The following is a 10,997-nucleotide window of genomic DNA, read 5'->3' on the forward strand; positions in this document are numbered from 1 at the left end:
TCCTTGTTTTGGGATGATAGAGTTCCATAACAAATCCATCTTTTTCGCATAGTTGAAAGAACAGGATTAGAAAATAGAAGTAAACTATTAAAAATATCTTCATTCTGTGATTGCCTGGAGCATTTTCTTGAGCTAAATAGTTGAACATGCTTAAAATCTCGATTCCTCGCTTCCTGGGCTTCTTCTGTTAACTCTCCAAGTGGAAGAATATTCGATTCAATTATTATTTGACCATGACACAATACTTTATGTACTGTTGGTGTTAGTTCCCTCCATGGATACAGAGATACAAGTAATTTAGAAATTTCAGATGTATATTCCCCAAATCGATTTCCATTAATTTTATGTTTACTATTCATTGCCATTAAAATAATGTTAACTCTTCGAAGCAACTTCTTGTCGATTCCAGTTATTTTTGAAGTAATTTCAAAATTACGAAAAAACGTTCTCGCCGTATTACCGTCATTTGTACTACCGCAACATGAAAGTGGTTTGTCGATGTTTAATCCCATCTGAACTTTAAATTCTTCTTGGATTCCGCTTTTTTTCTCTCAGTTCTTTCAATTCTTCATTATTTTTTGTTGATTTAGTAAGATTCTCTGGCAAACTTCTATATTTGAGGTCGTATGCTATGTGTAAAAAGTAATCCAAAAATCGCATTCTGGCATGAAGAGGTGAAATTCCGAAAGAATTTCTATAACCTGCAATTAAGTCATTGATATTTCTTATTAGTGAATGAATCGAAATTATTATTACCTGTATATTTTTACCTACATGATCATAAACGAAATGATCTGTCAAAAAAATTTAGGTAAAAAATAGTTATAAATTTCTGAAAATTTAAGCATAATAGGACCTTTCAATTATAAGGATAAGCAAATAAATAGAAAATAGGTAAATATAAGATTTAAATATGTTCTGTCATATTTAATACTAAAATATGAAATTAAAGAATACAGATTTAAATGAACATATTTTTGAATGTTATTGAGATATTGCCTTGAAAAATTTTGTAAAGAATCGAGAATTTCCAAAGCAAACTAAAAAAATATTAAGGGATAAATATGGACTAAATTGTTGTAGCTATCTGCGACACTATTAAAATTTTGATATAAATCATAGTTTTAGAAATTAAACAAATATGTAATATATGACAAAATCTTTATTTATGAACAAAACTCAATGAAATTTTCAACGCTTGTTAAATTTATCATTTCAAATAAGAAATGAAAAAAATTGAAAAGGTCAAAGGGCATCCCGCAATTCCCAAAAATAGGAATGAAAATCCCAAAAATGGGATTTTTTACTTTTTCGCCCATAGGGTCTACATTTGTTTCAGGGCTGGGAAAATATTTTTGAGGAAATTAGAAAACATTTTGAGGTTTCCAAAACTGCTTTCAGTTTTCTGATCCCGGCTTTGGGATTTTAGAACATGTCGCCCAAATATGAAGTTTTGATAAAAAAGGTCATATTCGGAAGGACGCAGCGGCAACATTTTCAAAAAATAGGACAAGTTTTTTACGCCAAAGCGTTCTGCGTAAAGACACCTTTTAGAAAACTGTAAAATTGTTATGTGTTCTTAGAGAAAATTTTATTTTATTAATAAAAAAAGTTAAGACACATTTTTGGCAAAAAAAACGCAAAAATCTAAAATTTTTTGAATTTCTAAATTAAAAAACGTATATTTTTGGATCTGTAAACGACATTGATCAGAAATTTTTTGTGTATTTTTGGAAATTTTGTTGTGTAACTAACAAGAAAAAAATGAGTCCATTTGGTCCAAAATTACGCCCGGTATTCAAAAAATGCGGACCAAGGTATGGTAAAATGCCTTTTACTCGGATATTATAAGAGATAAGTATGTATGTCCAAGCATGTTTTTTTCAAGATCTCGACGGCTTTCAGAAAATATATAATATAAATATCTTTGTATTTGGATGAAAAACAAAAAAATGGCACGAGTTTAAAAATTTTACATGTCGTAGGTACCCTATTTGAGCCGCCACAGCGCCGTCACTGGGGCATCTGCGGGGTTCATCTTCAAAACTTAAACTAGAATACTCCTTGGCTACGCTCACGCCAAATTTTATACCGATCGGATCAGCCGTTTAGAAATGCCAGATTTATTTTAAAAAAATTTCGATTCTGCCCCACTGTGAATCGTTAACCCAAAGAGATGAACATTCAGCAAATTTCAATTATGAGTGTGTGGGAATAATAAGTTTTTGTTTCGATCAAATGTAAACCTATGTGAAGATATATTTGGTCATTCAACATCTCATTTGGTTTTGAAAATTAATTTTTTTTATGTCCCACTGTCTGCCTGAAACACGCTCACGTTAAAACTAAGCAAAGGAAATCGACCAAATTAATCGAAAATTTTCGTTATTTTGCAGTTTACAAAATCGGTTCAAAACGAAGACAGTTATATTTTAATAATTATTTTTACAGAAATTACCAGTGATAACTCGATGAATTTTGTTACTAGGTTTTTTTTCACAGATATCAAGAGAAGAATAGATATTATAACTTTCTCAAATGTATCGGTATCAACACACAAATTAGTACATATAATTATCATTCATATAAAAATTATAATACCAAGCTAGATCTTTATCGACTTACAAGTCCACTTTCGAAAATAAAGCTATTTATATAAAACTTGACGTGAATATGTTTTGTAAAGTTGTAAAAAAATCCACCTAAATGCTTAAAATTAATTTTTAATTAAATCTATTGACATCAAATTCAGGGATATTTGTTCTAGATTAGTCTAGAATTGTCCAGAAAATCGCTCAAGAATTCGAATATAATTCAAAAAAAATTAGTAGTTTGTTATTAAAAATCAGCAATATCGGTAAAACAGGTTCAGAGTTATGGGTAAAAATTTAGACAACCTCGAAAAAATTGTGATTTTTTACGTATTTATTTTTATAGTTTTTCCCAAAAACTACTGCAGATAAATAGCTGAATTTACTGAATAAATCTCAGGAATCGACGCTATTAAAAACAGAAAAAATTGGTTCACAATATCATATATCTCCCATACAAATGTAAATATTCCTGGAAAATGTGTTTATTGTTAATAACTTCCATTAGAATGTCAATATCTTCACAAAATTCTACAAATTAAAGTTCTATGTCAACAGAATTCAAGGAAAAAATTTTTTCATAGGTTCATATTTGGTCATAGCTCTCATGCAGGGGGCCTTGCGAAAATCACTTAAACGCCCATAACTCATTACCTAATTAAGATATTTATACAAAATTTGGCCTCCGGTAGGTTAGTGATTAGAGTTCTAGTCTGGTAGACAGGGAAGTGGTGGGTTCGATTCCCATCTGAGGCGCTGGTTAAGGAGCGCACAGCAGGCGCGATAGAGGCCTAGGTGTATTTCTTCGGATTTGATGTATATATATACTTCCTCCTTTCAAACTAACTAACTATACAAAATTTGATACAATTATACTCTTATATATAAATGTTACCGTATTTTACTAGTTGCATTATATTAACTCAAATAATAAACAATTAGTGTACAATATTAATTAATAAATGCGTGTAATTTATTTATGTTAATATTATTTGAAACAATTTAGTTTTATTCTATAATACTAAATTTTACTACCTAAAAACTTTCAAAAATTAACATAAAAATTACTTCCTGAAAATGACTTCAGATGTAGTGAATTTGAAATCAAATTAAACAAGCCTGTATTAAAATCATCACTACTTCAGGTCTTTTTCAGTACTTCCATGAAGTATATTCTACTTCTTTTTCACTTCTATAGAAATTCGTTGTTTTTGCTAGGAACTAGCAAACAAACGTCATCACTAAGTGGAATACAAGGAATAAATTACAAAACAAGTAGGAAAGTATAGACGGGCATGGCCGACCATATAATACCCTACACCATGAGTATATTTTTAACATTTTTACTTTTTATAAAATTTTTATTTTTTATAAAGAAAGTTTTATGTTGAATATTACCAATAATTCCAAAATAATTAAGCAATTTATTGATAAAAAACTAAAATTTCTAAATGAGGCTTTATACAGGTCAAATATGGGCCGATCCTCGGTTAATTTGGGAAAAGGATATATTTCTAAATAACAGTTAGTTTTGTTGAGTTTCACTGCGATACAAATGGTTACAAGTCAATTTTAGACGTTTAAGTCATTTTTTGAAGGGGGGTTTGTATGGGGGCTAGGGTCAAATATAGGCCGATCCTTACGAAAATCTGCAGCGTCATTTATACTTATATAAAACTTATTTGTGCCAATTTTTAAAGAGATAGCAGAATATTTGACGTAATTGTGGCATAAAAAGTTCAAATCGGGAGGTACGGTTGTATGGGGGCTAGGTGAAATAATGGACCGATTTCAACCATTTTCAATAGGCTTCGTCCCTGTGCCAAAAAACATGCTTGGTCCAAATTTCATCAAATTATCTTGAAATTGAAATTGGGGCCTGTACCTTGCACACAAGGTTTACATGGACAGCCAGCCAACCGGACAGACGGACGGACGGACGGACGGACATGTCTTAATCGACTAAAAAAATGATTCTGAATCGATCGGTATACTTTAAGGTGGGTATTGGACCAATATATTTGTATGTTACAAACATCAGCACAAATTTATAATACCCTCCCCACTATAGTGGTGTAGGGTATAAAAAAAGAATTAACTCCGAAAACTGGGTGCATGAGTTGATTTTGTACATATATCTGTAACGTTTTAATATATTCTCTATTTATTGCTCCAATGCAGATGGAATTATGTTACATTCACTTAAAATCGGAAACAAAATGCTAATTACTCATAAAGTAAAAACTTATCAATATTTGTTTCAAATTGTCAAACGTTTTATCATTATGTATATTAGGGGCATTCAAGTACACTTATCTTTCAATGCATACGCCCATAGATTTCATAAAAACAAATCATTATTCTTTGACAAATAAAACAACTGATATTAAATTAAATTTATTAAGTTATGAAATTTTTAAACTTGATTATGTCTATTGCATGAAAGAAATAAAACACAAACAAATAAAATTACAAACTCAGACATAATATTTATGTATGTAGTGTGTATTTATACATAAACTATGCTAACACAGACACGTAGATAAATTTTCATAATATTAATAATTATTTTTAATTACTTCAGTTTTATTACAGTATCTTCTAAACGCTGAGACCAACATTCGCATAAACTCATACTTTCAATGTAAAAATTATAAAAATTCTCCTATGCCCCCATCCCTGCCCTAAGAACCTTAAACAAAATTAAATATGAAGTGTGGTCATAATGAAACAAATATCACTGGCATTGGAATGGAAGTGAAATATAGAACCAAAGAAAAAGTTTTATTCCTCCACAAGTATTTTGGTAAGAAATGACAGCAGGAGAATGGGGTTGTAAGCAAATTAGATGAATGTGTGAAATAAACATTACACGTAAAACCATTAAATAAAACAAAATATGAATGATGACTCATTTTTGTTGAATTTCATCTTGTTCTGTCCTGAATTGGACACAAAAGGAGATTTTAATACAAATTTAACTCAAGGGACCAGCCAAAATAAAAAGGACAACAACTTTTAGTTTATTTCGGTTTAAAAGATTTAAATAAATCTCTTTTGTTTTCAGATTTTTAGTTGTTTTCTATTTTTTATATTGAAGTCCTCGATTTATAGTCAATGAGTATTCTTGTAAATATGTATATAATGGCTTATGCTGATCTTTAAAACATCCAAACATATCGGTCCTACACCTTTATGTATACCAATCGGCTTAGAATCATATTCTGAGCTATGTACGTCTTGAATTGCCAATTAAGAGACAATTTAATGATCATGACTCATTGGAATCACTAGGTAAAACTTTCTTTCTTATTACATAGTGTAATAATAATAACAAAATTTAAGTGAAAACTAAATCGTCTAGAGTCCACAAATTTGATGTGAACAATTTGGACATCCATATGATGTCCAAATTGATGGGAAAATATAACAGTTATAACAGTTTGAATTTTGTCTAAACCACTTTAGTGTCCATACTAGTGTTTAAAACAACAAAATGCACCTCCACAAATACAAAAATCGTTTTTCTCGATTTAACATCCCTCTGAAAAATGTTTAAACGACTTGGAAATTTACGGTAACTTGGAACTAAATATCAAAATTCGTATATCTTATATATTAATAAAGCTTGAACTCTGAAATAGTGCATGAAGTAAAAGGGGGAACTTTCAATATAAAATTCTTATACCTAGATATTATTCAAGGTTATACTAAAATTCAAAGAAACATTTGGGTAAACTGCAATAGCTGGGATTTTTTTATGGTAGCGAAGCGCACTGGGTATAGCTATTTAGGTATACAAAGTAATTGTGGCTGTTGGTTGTCACACTCACACAATAAAGTGAAATACTACTAAAAGGAATTTATGTTTATGCATTTTGTTTGTTAAAAATGCACAATTAAAATTGAAGAAAACATAACTCTAAGACTTTCTTATGAATTGCATCCGTCTGATAGTGTACGAGAGAGTGTTTTGAGTGCGTTTGTGAAAAAGTGTGTTGATGAATTGAATGAGAATCCTTTGGCATAGAGTTAGTTTGTTTTATATCCTTGTTCCGTTGCATTCAAGGCATTGTTGAGAAGACAGCTTATAAAATGAATACAAACATTCTTGCTGTTTCTTCTTCTAGTTATTCCTGCTATTTATCTGTATCATTTGGCCAGTTCTGTGTAACCGAGTTCGTGCTTAAACGAATAATAATAAAAATGGGCAACAAAATATGAGGTTAATTATGTTGTTTTTTTTTTCTTCTTCCTTTTCTCCCAGAAGACCCCAAGGAAAATAAAATGCGAATAAAAGAAATAAATAACAAAATAATACTCAGGCCAAGTTTCAAAGCCTTCGAAACTAATACTCGCAGTACACTTTCATTCATTTTTCACTTATTCTTATTTAGTTGGTATGAGTTTGAAAGTGTGTTCTTTTTTTCTAAATAAAAAGTTACTTGGAGGAATGTGCAATGTATGATTCGAAAGTTTTTTATATTTGGATTTTACAAACTGACCTGGTCTTTAACACAGAAAATAAATTATTTTCTAACAAGTAAATATGTTTGTCAACAAACACACATACATTCAAAACACACAATTGTACTCATATTTGAAGAAACTAATACACAAACTATAATATTCGTATGAATGTGTATGAAATGTACTAAAAAATAAGTAAAAAGGAAAAAATAAAATGTTAGAGAATAAAAAATGTCCTCGTTGTTGTAAATTTTTTATGTTGCGCTCCATTTCGGTGATGATGCAGTCAGTGATGCATTACGAGTACAACAAGATTTTTGCATTTCCCTTAACAACTCGTAGATACAAAATGGCCAAGCAGACAAACGAGTACGACAAAGAGCTTCAAAAACAGAAACATAAGTACAATGTAATATTTACAAGTATCTTATTAGATTAATGTATCTTCTTGTACATAAATATATGTATGTATATGCATTAGGGCCTTCCTGTTTCAATACACAAGTAATACTATTAAGCCCGGTTTTTTGATATGAAGGTAAAATAGTAAACTGTTATCGAATACTTTTATGTTATATTTTATAAAAATTATATTTTATTAATTCTCTCAGTGAAATTATATTAAAGCACGACATTAAGCTAAATCATTGGGAACAATTAATAAAATCTATAAAAAAATTCTCTAACGACACTTTTATATAATATACAGTGGGCTACCAAGTAGTACTTGGTTTCACTTTGGTTACACCCTAATATATTAACAATCCGTTGCATTCCTACTTTTACAGTTTCATACACTCATTTTGTTTGGTGGCAACAAAAGGCTTTCATAGAAACGATATTTATGTTTTACTTTTTATTGTTGGTCATGTTATTTTTGGACATTTATTTCCTTGAAACTTTATTTTATAAATAAAGTGGATTCTTGTATACATATTTCAAAGAATTTCTAAAGATAATTTATTTTTTCTAAAGGCTTTTTACAATATTTATAATTGTATATTATTAGGATTGTGAAATTGATTTGTTTTTAATTACATATAGAATACAATTTTTTTTAAATAAAATTAAGCAAATAATTTGTGATGTTAATTAAATAACATCACACCCAAATCTTTTCATATAAAGTAAGGAATTAAAATGATAAAATTGTATTACACTTTGATAATTAGATAGATAGATAGATAGATAGATAGATAGATAGATAGATAGATAGATAGATAGATAGATAGATAGATAGATAGATAGATAGATAGATAGATAGATAGATAGATAGATAGATAGATAGATAGATAGATAGATAGATAGATAGATAGATAGATAGATAGATAGATAGATACATACATACATACATATATAGATACATACATACATACATACATACATACATACATACATACATACATACATACATACATACATACATACATACATACATACATACATACATACATACATACATACATACATACGTACATACATGTATAGGTAGGTAGATATTTTTAAGTCATTACTAGAATTCTTCTATGTTCTTAAGTAAGTAAAAGTCAATTTCATCTTTTCCCTAGAAATAATTAATTACTTAAAATCATACATGGGAGTAGTTAATTATATCGATTAATTAATTGACGATTTCATTAGCATTAAATTGAAAAAAAATTATAATTATTTTTTTTTTCATTGGCATTATTTTGTCTATTAAAACATATAAGTTTTAAATGAAATTCAAAATCAAACAAAAAATTCATAAAGCCTAGTATTTTTTTTATTAAATAGAATCTATCACGAAATTCGTAAAACCAAGTACTCAAATTCGTAAATTCTTTATTGAAAAAATGTCAGGATTTTTCTTATTAAAATAATATACTATTTACGAAAAACATTAATAAATATTCACATTTCCAGACAATTATTTTACTAAAACAATAACGCAAGTTATTTTTATTTGTACTGAAATTCAAGCAAATTTGTTATCTGAAACAGATAAATAATTTATTGTATTTTGGCAATAATAATACAGAAAATTACTTATTAAATCTATAAAAATTTTGTTAAAATTATGTATTGAACTTTAACAAAAATTTTAATAATTCTATAACATTAAAAATTGTAAAAAGTTGAATATACACGCAGAGAAAAACATGGTTCGGCATGGTTAGGAAAACTATTCTACAATAATTTGTTGTCATAACCAAACAATTGTTATTTTTATTGAACTTCATCATTATTTTAGTTACTGAAAACATTTATATGATTATGACAATTATAAATTTGAGTATGATTCTCTAAAAAATAATTATTTTTACAACAAATAAATAATGATAATTATGTAACATATTATATTCTTTAGAGTCATTTAAACTATCAAATAATCATTAAATGGTAGGATTTTACACGCTTATGCATATAATGTTTAAGATGTAAGTAAAATACGTTTACTATTAAAAATATTTTGGTATCGCCATTTTATGGTTTATCCGTACTAGATCGGATTAAATAAATTGTTATTCAAATGCAGTGTTAAAATAATTGTGAAAAATAAATACTATCTAAAAATATAATAGGGTAAATAAAAAATTAATAATTAAAAAAAATTATATTGTGTTTATATTGGCCTGAAAGTGTGGATATATATTTTTTATGGGAATATCAGTGCTTGGAAGTTTTGTGTTTGTTTAAAAGAAAATTAACAAATAATTACATTTTACGCCGAGCACATAAGATTAACCATATTATGTTTAACCATAATATGGTTACATGAAGACATGTGACTACTTGTAACCATAATATGGTTACTTGAAACAATAATATGATTACTTGAAGCCATTATTTGATTACATATTTTTGGTTTGTGCTGATGTTTGTAACGCAGAATAATATTGGTTCTATACCCACCTTAAAGTATACCAATCGGCTCAGGATCGCCCGACTATAACTTCCTACTTGTTTTACATTGTCATTTGAAATGTTGTTTAAAAAATTTCGAAAATAACTTCGAAATTTCGAACTTAATTTCGAATATTCGAACATATTATTGTATTGTCATCAGATGTACTTATAACTGCAAAATTTCAGCCAATTTCTGCTACGGAAACTGGTTTTAAAAGCTTTCAAACCTCGAATCTTCGAAAAAATTTCCTTAATATATTTTTCGACAATTATAAATACTAATTAAATTCGTTTTTGAAAATTCATTATCAAATTCATTACCATTATCAAAAAAAGTTATAATGAAAAAAATATAATTTTCATTAAATGGTACTTAAAATATTTTTCATTACAATTTTTTTTATAAATGGTAATGAAATTTTAATGCTTAATGAAAAATTCCCATGTATGCTTAAAATAATAATCAGAGTTACTTACAAAGATCCAATGTCCAATTCTCTATCAGTTTTTTACGGTTATGTCGTAATTTTTATACCCAACATCACTTTGGGGAGAAGTTTTGCATTTTTGCTGATGTTTGCAATAACCAAAAATATTGGTCATATACCTTTAAAGTAAGCTAATCGGCTGAGAATCCCTCTGTGTATTCACATCAAAAACACTATGAAATTTTGCATAAATACAGGGGACGTACCCTCTTTATTACGAATGTCCAATAATACGAATGGCAAAATTGTTGTATTGTATACTCTATATTACGAATAAAGACACAATTTTTCTGTTCGATCGTACGAATAACGCATTTTTATGGGAATTTTGGTTTTATTTACGTATGAATGAAGTTTTTATTTTATTATTTCGGTATCATTCACCTCAGTAATTTAAAAGTTTTTTTTTTGTATTTATTACAAGTGTTTTGTGTTTCAAAAAGTCCTATACACACAATTTGCTGCATGTATATTTACAAATCAACAATTATTTAGTGTTATTAATTTATTTTCTTGTATTTTCGATGACCCAAGAAAAGAAATTAAATTGGATGATAAC

The sequence above is a fragment of the Lucilia cuprina genome, chromosome 6 (assembly GCF_022045245.1).
Source record: "Lucilia cuprina isolate Lc7/37 chromosome 6, ASM2204524v1, whole genome shotgun sequence".
In the NCBI taxonomy this organism is placed as follows: Eukaryota; Metazoa; Arthropoda; class Insecta; order Diptera; family Calliphoridae; genus Lucilia; species Lucilia cuprina.